At 34.6% G+C, this 11,540-nt stretch overlaps 2 pseudogenes; both read right to left on the reverse strand.

The window, feature by feature from the left end:
* LOC112474001 overlaps positions 1–11,540 on the reverse strand; it is a 17,607-nt pseudogene that overhangs the window by 2,009 nt on the left and 4,058 nt on the right.
* On the reverse strand, positions 2,612–2,730 carry LOC112474025 (annotated as a pseudogene).

Below are 11,540 nucleotides of genomic sequence, written 5' to 3' on the forward strand. Positions count from 1 at the left end.
GATGTCCCCACAAAATTCATATGCTGAAGCCCGATAGTGTGACTATATTTGAAGGTATGGACTTTAAGGAAGTAATTAATTAACGTTAAATGAAGTTGTAAGGGTAAGGAAAGAAAGTGATAGGATTAGTGTTCTTATAAAAAGAGACAGCAGAAAGTGTTTGCATAGCCTCTCTCTGTTTCCTTCCTTTTCTCTCTCTCTCTCTCTCTCTCTTTCTCTCTCCCTCTCTCTCTCTCTTTTTCTTTTTCTTCCCACTCCCCCTCCCCCTTGGGCAGTCCAATGGGAGAAAATGGCAAAATACTAGAAGGCTTCCAGTCACACGATGACGCCGAGGCACCAAGCAGGCAGTTATTCCTTGTGGTTCTTGTTGCTGGTGCTGGGGGATCTGACTTTGGATTTGACTTCAGAGCTGGTCTATCACATCTGGATTTTGCTGCTGCATCTGCTGAGCGAATTGCTGGCCCGCCTGGATGCGACTGATCAGGTCCTTCTGCAAGGGGCTGGTGCCGGGAGTCCCCAAGGAGTTGAGCTGCCCAAAATCATCTGGACATGAGTTGCTGAACTTGGGCATCGTTCATTAGGTTTGCTGTCATACTCATGAAACAAGCTGTTCAGCACACAGGTGATGTCAAAGTTGCCGACACCTCCCGTGGGACTCAATGCCTCTCTCAATTTGTTGGCTGGTTTGAGATATAACTTGTGTCATCGGGATCCAGCTCTAAGGCCTTCTTGTAGTAGGCCACTGCCGTCTGGAACGCTCTCGGCTCATCCTGCTCTAAGTTGTGTTGCCCGACGGGTCTATGCAGAGGATACTCGCAGCCCTCACTGCACCCCCGCCCACACACACACCGCCCCCTCGCCTAGGTGGAGGTTACTGTAGGCTACAGCTCCCTTACAAAAATAGACACGTGGGCCCTGTAGAGCTCAATGGTTTTTCCGTAGAAGTGCGCAGTTGCTTCAACATATTCTTTCATCTCCTTTCCTTCGGTTTTGGGGCGTCTGCCTTGACTCAGTGTTCTTCTGAAGGCAGGGTTCGCTTGGGGTTCTCTGCTTCTATGGCTTCTCCTTGCCTAATGCAGCTGCTTCAAACATTTCCGGAAGAGTTTCAGGGAGTGCAAGATCGCTGTCCTCGCTGTTGCCCCAAAAGTGGCCTCCAGGACTGGATTTGAGAACATTGAATGTACAAAAATGTATATTCTTGTGCTTTCAAAGTGCAATTTGAAAAGAATACATTATTTAAGTAGCTGAGATAAACTCATTGCTAAAATAAGGTAATGTGTCCTGAAAACCTAAAATGTGTTATTATTGTTGTTGTTGTTGCTGCTGATGTTGCTATTACTACTATTACTGTTATTCTGATTCTTTGCTCTATGGTATAAATTCTTAATTGATTTTGTACCATAAGGGAACATTTGGGTTTTGTGAGGCATTTTGGTTTTCACAATGATTGAGGGACACTACCAAGCATCTAGTGGCTGACAGCCAGGGATGCTAGTCACACTGCAATACAGGAAGAGTTTGAAATGTTTTGTTTAACATTCATATAATTGAAATATTTATTTATCTTATTTGAACGTAGAGTCTCATTCTATTTTACTTGTAAACCAAAAAAGTATTTCGGGCATGTTTTAAAATATACTGGATTTTCCAGGAATGCAACTGCAGTGTAAAATGGAAGTATATTTTTATGTGTTAATTTGTTTTTATTACTAGGATTTTAATCCTCAAAACACTGAGAATTCCACCATCCCTCTAGTTTTAAGGTCTAGACTAGTATTAGGCTTAGTGGTCTTTCTTCCTGATTTTTGTTCCTAGAGCATACTTTCCTGCTAACAAGAGACAAGGAATCTTAACCCAAGTAAAAGAGTGTTTCTCCCTAAGGTTTAAAGAAGAGATGCCGTAAACTGGACACCCCAGGTGTCCTTTCCTTGGTTTTGCTAAATCTCATAAGCACAAAGAGACCTCCCAAGAGAAGGTAATCACAAGCTCATCCTCACCATACCAGCCTAAGGGGAGAGGAAGCAATTTAGAAAGAGGGGAGAAGTCAAACAGAGAGCACTCCACACAGCACAGATGGGAACCCCTTAGTTTCTCCCTGGGAAAGCTCTTCCAGCACAATGGCCTACTTTGTCATTCTATCAGTGCTGAGAAAGAGAGGCTTAGGGCTACTCCTCTGCAATATAGCCAATACTTACAATAATTTACTGGAACTATTTTCTTTGTAATTTTAAAAATATTTTGAGATAATTTTCTTGAAAAGGGGAAAAAAACAAGCAATTATAACCTAACAATTATTGTAGATTTTATATGCATATTTATTACTAGTATGTTAGAATTAAACATTTTTAATGTAAGAATGTAGCATGCTTAATTTTTCTATTATTACATGAATAACTATATTTGAAAATACAATCTGTAGGTATATGTCAATGTATTAAATACTTTATATAGGCTAGAACATTTAGAAATTTACCCCTAAAAATTTACTGTACATCAATGCTTTGTAACCATATTTTTTTTTTTTAAGGCGAGGCGACCCTTGGTTGACCTCACAGATTGCAAGGACCTTGCCAGTTTACAATCCCTTATTTTTTATTTTATTTATTTTTTACACCTATAGCATCTGGTCTTCCTAGGTGGTCTCTCATCCAAGTAATAACCAGGCCCGACCCTGCTTAGCTTCCGAGATCAGACGGGATCCGGCTTGTTCAGGGAGGCACTGCCATAGACTATTTCTTTTTTTTATATGTTTTCCCTATCTGTACTTAGAATCTGTTCAGATACACTATTATTAATTTTCAAGAAAAAGGTGATCTGATCTCTCTCTCTCTCTCTCGCTCTCTCTCTCTCTTACACACACACACACACAATTGAAATGCCCTGAAAATGACTTTTGAAAATTTTTTATGACTAGCAAATTTTGCATATTATGTTAAAGTTACAATCCAGAGCTTTCCTGGTTAGAGGGTGGTTCATGGATCAGCAGCATTAACATCACCGAAAACTTATTTAAAATGCAGTTTCAAACCACAAAATCAAAATCTGTATTTAAAAAGATCCTCTTTGTGATTTGTATGCATATAAAATTTGAGAAGCCAAGATCTTGATCAAGGATTAGCAAACTTTCTGTGAATGGCTTAATAGTAAATATTTGAGGTTTTGTGGGCCATTTAGTTTCTTTTGCAACTGCTTAATATTGCAGTTGTACTGTGAAAGCAGTCCTAGATAATATGGGAACAAATGTGTGTGGCTGTGTTCCAATAATATTTTATTTATTAACATTGAAATTTGAATTTAATTAAGTTTTTACATGTTACAAAATATTATTTGATTTTTTCCCTATCATTTAAAAATGTAAAACACTTCTTAGCTCACTGTAGGCTGCCTTAGCCTATGGGCTACAGTTTGATGACTTCTATTCTACAGTATAATAATCTTCCATAAGATGACTTTTTATGTAGAAGTAATAGAATATTTGAGAAGCAAAATGCAAAATCACAAGTAGAATGGATCAAGTTTCAAACGCCTACAAATAATATTAAAGATAATAAGAAAAGATAATGATATGAGACAACCATGAAAAGAAAAGGCCCTTTATTATGTATGTAATTTATGCCTACAGAATCTATTGAAAATTATAAAGGAGAAATTTTAAATTATAGAAACCATTTCCTTAAGAGACAGACACTGTTAAACTCTCAATTTAGCAAGATATTTTTGTATACATACAAACATTAAGTACAATTTTATAATTTTCCCACCTAATACTATTTCATGAGTTTTTACATGTTGTTATGAAATAGGTTTCCAAAAAAAGATGATTTTAAATTCTAACAAGGGTGTGTCACATTTTATTTGGCTTTGGTATCTTAAGAGAGTAATGAAAAACATTAACAATAACTGAAAGTTTGAAGAATGACTGATAATTACTCAGTTTAACATGCTAAACCTAAGAAAAGAATGGCTATAGGCATACTTTAATTATAAATTTCAAAAGACAAATAAGAGCATCAATTGAAGGATCACCTCAAGGAAGGGTGGGCATTTGGATATATAAAGGAAGATGCCCGGGTATTTTTTTTTATTGTAAAGTTAATGGATATTTAGAAAAGCATTTTTTTAAATATGCAAAAGATATTTGACAATCTGAATTCTTCTGGATTCGTTCCTGAAATACAAAATAGAAGTTCTACACACTTAGACAAAAAATGACTACAACCTCTGTACTCATAATTCATAACAAAAAAATTATTGAAATCATACCGAAGTACTACTAAGATGTTCATTGCACATTGACTGCATCAAGAAAAACAAAAATAAATAGTATGAACTGTAAGGTTCTGTCAATTGTGGGGTGAGGTGAAAACCAGTGTCACCCTAGTGGCATGGGGGAAGAGGAGGAGGTGAATAGTGTAGGGTGGTGGTGTGTGTTGTTCTTCGGTTCTTCCCCGTTAATGCAGCTAAGACTTACAGGTCGGTGAGATTTAGAAAAAGTCAGATTTATTGAAAGTATATTTTAGAAGGAGATGAGCCATGCTAAGGAAGGCTGCAGCCCTGTGGAATTTAAGAGGTAAAGAGATAAAATAGTACACCCCAAAGGAAGGGGCAGGTTTCCAGCCACTAGTGCTGTAGCAAAGCAGAAATTGGAAAATTTGTTTATATTTGGGCCGTGATAGGAGGTTCTAGATGATCCCTATGTGAGGTCACCTTGACTGACAGTTGGCTGCTATATAACGCTTTACCTACTACACATGTGCTTACCCAGAATTTGGTCTGTTATAATTAGATTCATGAACTTCCAGGGATAGTCATGATATTATAATGATGATATAATGAGGTTGAAGTTAGGGGCAGTAGTTTCTGCCCATGTGTTTGTAGCTGGTTTAGCCAGCAGCTTTTATGGCCTTTGTGCTCTGGATTTGGGGTAATTTATAACCCTAAAAAGGAGGTATTTCTGGGAGGTCCTTAAGGAAGGTCTTCAAGGGAAGTTTCTATGGTTACAGAGCTGGGCCTTGGCTCCTGTCACTCTTGCCTGACTAACTACCTAACAGTTCCTCCTGTTTGAAAAGAACAAAAATCTTTATTGCAATGTGATGACTAAAGATAACACATTAAATACAAAAACACTGAAATGAATTCTGTACCTGTGTTGGCTTCTTAATGAAAATGGTACCATTTGCAATTGTGACTTTCCCTCATTTATTGTTATGAGTGAAAAATATTACACCAATGTTTCTTATTATTAGAAAAGTAACTTATTGTCTTCCAATTTAGAGATGAAAATAACTTGAAAGAAAATTAATTAAATTTTAATCATTTTAAATACTCTAAACTCTAAAAACTCCAATTATTTTACAGAATTTACAAATTATAAGCATTTATTTTAATCTAACAAGCATTAATATAATAAGGATTTCTTCAAAACTTTCTTCAGATTCCCTGAATATGTTGAGAGACAGAGATTGAATGTGTGCATGCAAATGTGCATATCGTTTGTTCTTTAAAGTAATTCTTGGGATTTATTCTGTAATTATTGCCTTATAGATGAATAACTGGGTAAGCTAACACTCTACAGTGGTGTCCTAGGTACAATTATGAATACTTTTACAAAAGAACGTCATTGTATTTATGTAAACAGAAAATTATTGGGTCATTGTAACTTTAATAACAACTGATTACAGTCTACCTAGAAAAGAGAACAGAAAACTGCCTGGGCTACAGACCTAGTTATCAATAGAGATGATCTCAACAAAATTATAAAAATAGCCAAAGTGAATATGACCAATCTATTTTTTTAAGCATACATAGATCTTATTATTACTTTTTAAAAATTACATTACCCTTTTTTCAAAAGATTACTAATAACTGCTTGGAAGCCCTTTAAAATAGACGATGTCTCTTAAGTGATAAGTTATTGCAAAACTTAAGCAAAACAACTGTTTAAAGAATGTCAAATAGGAAGCGAACTTATAGGTGCCTTTCCATATTATAGGTGATATAACTATAGATATAACCATATATAACACGTAGAATATGGCAATAGAATATGGCAAAGGTGATGAGATATACATGTTTATGTGTACTGATTGTATGACTACATTATTTGAGATTGCACTGCCCATCGTGTTGGAGTCTTTCTCTTTTGCTTGCCTTGAAGAAGCTAGCGGCTATGTTGGTGAATCCCACATGACAAAAATCTGTTGGGGTGGGGGGCTCTAGGACTTAGGGCAGCCTTCACAGACAACCTATTAGAAACCAAAGTCTTCATTCGGTTCTACAGTCACACTAAGCTGAATCTACCAAGAAACTGAGTGAATTTGGAAGTGGATCCTTCCTTAATAGAGTCTTAGATGAGACCTCAGCTCTGTCAGTACAGAGAGCCCAACTGAGTTAGTGTTTGTATCTTTAGTGTAACATCCTTCCTCCCTGCTATGACTTTCTGCAGCAGTGCCAAGCTACCTTGGGTTTAGTCATGGAGAAAACATGTAATCAGATTAATACAAGACTGGTGTTTTGCCAGATGGTAGAAGAATAAAAGAGAGGGACTAAGGAGTTTAGGTTATTGGTGATAGTATTATTAAAATAGGGCAATCTTAGAATCAAAGCAAGATAAAGAGGGAAATAGAGACAGAAGAGGGGTGATGAACTGGAAGAAAGTCAAATCATGAGTAATCTAAAGGTTCTAATGAGATACAGCAGGGTTTGCAAATGACAGTGAACAGGCCTGATTTTTGTATAGCCTGCAGCTAAAACAAGTTTTTCACATTGCTAAATAGTTGAAAAAATATCAAAGGTGTATACTACTTTGAGGCATGTAAAAACTGTAAGAAATTCAAGCTTCAGTGTCCATTAAAAAGTCATGTATTCTAACTCAGACTTGCCCATTTGTTTACATATTGTCTACAGCTGATTTTGCACTACAGTGGCAGAGCTGTGTAGTTAAGGCAGAGACACTATGGGTCCAAAACCTGAAATACTTGCTCTCTGGTGTCTGAGGTTTAGAAATCAAAGGACTGAGAGATTAAACTTGAGGTAGAGTTTTTGTTCTGAAGATGGTTACAGAATTAATGCTTTTGGAAATGGAGCAGTTCTGTAGTAAAATTATCTAGGTCGTAACTATGAAATTGACGCTTAGGGAGAAGCTAATCTTTGGTGATTAGAAGGTCAAGGAATTTAAAATGTTGGATAAGTAGGGCTTTTCGATACTGAAGTCATTTAGAATAGCACGAGATAAGTGCCATAGTCTCTGACGAAAGATTGGGACTAATAAAGAAGTTGTATGTAGGCAATATCAATGAGAAGAGAGTGGTTAGTTCAAAAGGTATAAGTTCCAAAATAACAGAACTTTTTAAAAGAAGAATGAGGTTTAGAGAAGGATGGATATTGACCATGATGCAGTCTTGTGGCTGTGATCTTTGTCTCTCTAGACTAGAGTGGTGAGAAACTTGCTGGTGGGAAGAAGAGATGAACTTTGAAGTTTTATTCCCAACAAAACAAGATTTGAGTCACAGATAAAAGGAACAAATGATTATTTGTTAGACAATTTTTTTTTGTTTCATCAAGAGTGTATGTTATTACCCAATATATTTTTAAACAATCATCTTATGTTCAGAACAGAGCATGATGATTTAAAGTTTTGTTTTTCTTTTTGTAATTTCTCTGCACTGGGCTCATCTTGAATGATTTTAAAATGTTTTATAAGTTTAAAAATTTTATATTTAATATTGCGATTATGAATTTTAAAAATGCTTTATTGAGAAATACTTTACATAAAATATACATACTTCAGATATTCAGTTTGATAATTTTGATGCATGCATACACTAGTTTGAATCAATCAGTTTGATAATTTTGATGCATGTATACACTAGTTTGAATCGATCACTACAATCAAGATAAAGAATATATTCATCACACCCAAAATTTATTTGTTTAATTATTAATTTCTCATAATAATAAACCTTAAAATATGTGATATATTTTCTTTCATTCGTTTGCTTTTCTATTCTTTTGTAATGAATAAATGAGTACATTGTGATGACCACATTGAGATGATTATATGCCCAGGCTTTTAATGGTAATGTTACCAAATCAAGGAGTATAAATTTGGTCAGCATAAATATTATTTTCCCAACATGTAAGTAATGAGTATTTTTAAAAATCTCTTAATGAGTCGATTTTTACAAAGAAAGAAATCCATAAAGTAAATGAAACTACTCTGAGTTAGATTTTATAAAATATTTTGCTCTACAAATTAAATTCTTCAGCAGTTTTCAAAAGCGTTTTATACTCCTTTAAATTCTGACCATGTTGAAAATGTGTTAAAGACGATTCCTATATTGATTGTAAGATATTAGCTCTCTTTTATTTTGAGAGGCTAGCTTGTTTTTCTGCAAAGGTCATTCATTCTTTAATGAGACTAGAGAAGTAATAGGTTGCCCAGTACCTACATCTTTCCAAAAGTACACAAGAGACATTCCATGTCTACAGCAATGCCTCAGACTGTATGCAACATTAGAATGACACAAGAGCCAAGTTATTTAAATCCTGAAAAATCAATTATCCTTTTTGTAATATTATTTGCAGAAGTACATGATAAGAGAGAGTTCTTAAAAGGCCAAAATATATATATATATATATATTTAGTCACACACACACACATTTAACCCATTGTTTAAATAGTAGGGAAGAAAAGCTAACATATTTAGAGACCTTCGTACAGACCTTTTCATATTCCTCATAATTGAAATAGAACTTATTTAAACATTTTAATGTGTTCATGTTAATATAAAATAATATAAAAATTATGGAAATGTTTATATATTAAAGTTTGAATATAATCATCAGTTTCAAAATACTTATTCTATATAAGCTTACTTATTATAACTATCTCTGTTATAGATGCTAGAAAATAATGCTCGGAAAAAGTTAATATTTTGATTAAGGGCAACCAGAAAAATAGTATTAAAGCAGGATTTAAAACATGCCTTTTTCCTCTATATGTTGGTTTGAAAAAAATTATTTCATGTAAAAACATCATGATAGATATTTGTAAATGATTGAAATGTAAGAATTAGTGTTTAGCATTATAAATTTTAATGTAATTATGTTTAGCACTAATTTTCTTAGTAATTATGACTCCTTAACAATTTGACTTGTAATAAAAATTTAGAATTATTATGAGGTAAGACATGGATTTCCGAGAGTAAATCTTTATAGGCAGAAGAAACAGTAAGTGCAAAGGCTCTGAAGGGGGAGTGTGCTTAGCCAGTCTGAAAACTAACGAGGGACTTGTGTGGTTCCAATACAGTGAGGGAAAAGAAGAATGAGATGCAAGGTGGAAAATATGGCAGGAGCCAGATCAAGAAGGAACTCACAGACCATTATAAAAATTTGACTTTTATTCTAATGGATATGGAACAGAAGAGTATTGGTGGGAAGGGACCTAGACATTTCCATTTACTGGGATGGGGGAAGTATGTTTACAGATGAAGGGGGAAAGGGCAAATAAGAAACCAACAGTTCTGCTTTGAACATATATAAATAAAAATGTCTGTTAAAGTCCAAGCGGAAATATCAGGAAGGCAATTGGGCATACAAATCTATTTAAGTTATGTGGAGGGATTGACGGGTTGAATTTATTGATGTAAATTTGGGATCCTCAGCACACCGATGTTATGAAAAGTTCTGAATTTGGTTGAGATTACTAGAGTGTAATTAGTCAGGATTCAACTGAAGAAGTAGAACTTCTAGAAGATACATATGAATTTGTTACATGGAGGCTGGTTTAATAAGTCTCTGTAAAGCTGTTGTTTTTCATGTCTGATTAGACATTTAAGTACACAGAGCAGGCAGTTAGACAAAAAGAAGGATGATGTAAAGTGGGAGAGGAAAAACAAACTGGAACCTACAAATATGAATTTGAACCCAATGAGGACAGACTGAAACCTGTGTCAGCAGTTATTGCCTCTGTCCTTGACAATGTGGATGTTCATCAGAAGCCAGGGCCCTTAGTCATGGGATTAAACACAAACACTCCAGAAACAGAAAAGCTGAAGAGGTTCCTGGGAAGGTAGAGCAGTTAAAGATGCAAATAAAAGAAAATATGCGTATTACAAAATGACTGCTGTTTCTGTTCCACTCTCCAAATCTCCCAAGTGTTTCCCTTCTGGCTCAACCTAATTAGAAATAGGTAAGTAGGGGAATTCTGGGAAAGATATTTCGTCTTAGCCAAGCTGACACCTTGCAAATCCATTATGGATAGCCGGGGGAAGTATAGAGAAGAGATGAGGTTATAGGTCTGAATCCTGTGGCACTCAAAAATTTAGAGGTCAGGTTTATAAGGGTTTCTAGGAAGTGTCCTCAAATGCAGAGGGCATGTCCTTCTTCGTTAATTCTTAAGTATTTTTGGCTGCAAAGAGAGTATGATGGCTAAAGCTTGGACTGTGAGATAAAGACCACCTATTAAGGATGGATAAGGAACAAAATAGAAGGTACTCATGTTGATTAACTCATTATTCTGTCACACCAGCCCTGAACCCACCCCTGGACTAAGTTTACAAGAGGAAGAAGTCAAATTTGTCATATTTAAATGATTGTTGCTTTTTTTTTTTTTTTTTTTTTTTACCACCTGCAGCCAAACCTAATTCAAAATGATAGAGTGGATTCAAGAGAAAATGAGAGGTGAACAAAGGAAGACAGAGTATAGACAATATTTTGGAAGAATTTAATTATAAAGTGGAACTTAGAAATGGGTTTCTAGCTGAAGGATAAGTGAGGATAGGGAGAGATTTATCTCTAAGATCGGTAATGGTATTACTACATTTTTCTGAGGCTGGAGATTATGCAATAGAGGTGAATTATTTAATCCTATAGAAAAGGCTTAAATTGAGGTAAGAAGTCAAGAACTAAATAATAAAAATAACAGAAAATCCTAGGAGAGACGTTTATTTGACTACTTATTTGGAATGAGTAAAATTATGTTTGAATTATTCTCGTATCATATAGTTGTTAATATTGTTATAGTTAAAAACTATAGGAAATAGCTTTCTACACATTTAAGCAAATTAGCATAATTTTTAATTAGGTAGAAATTATATGATATGTTTTTAATACTGTAAAACTTCACTGAAAATAATTGGTAAAGTACACTTTGTGTTTTAAAACTTACATCACTCAGAAAATCTTTAATTTATTTTTTTATCTTTGTTTGTAACACACATTGTTGTTTCTTGTATTTAGTCCTGGATAAAGCTTATCAGGCTCATTATAAGAACACAATACACCAATTAACTTTTCGTGCTCAGCTATTAAAATTTCATTTGAAGTGTACAGTTTTTATTGAAATTACACTTTTATATCTTCCTTGCAATGATAGCGATCCACCTTCAAATCATTAAGCAATTTATTGAAATTCTCAAATTAATTTTAGACATAGCTCTTGTACACAAAACTAATTTGTCTTTGGAAACATGCTAATTTCTTAGTCTCATATAATAGAAAGTGCAATTCTAGCTTGAAATATTCTTTCTGTTTCAGTT

This window comes from Pteropus alecto, unplaced genomic scaffold, assembly GCF_000325575.1.
Source record: "Pteropus alecto unplaced genomic scaffold, ASM32557v1 scaffold69, whole genome shotgun sequence".
Classification (NCBI taxonomy): Eukaryota; Metazoa; Chordata; class Mammalia; order Chiroptera; family Pteropodidae; genus Pteropus; species Pteropus alecto.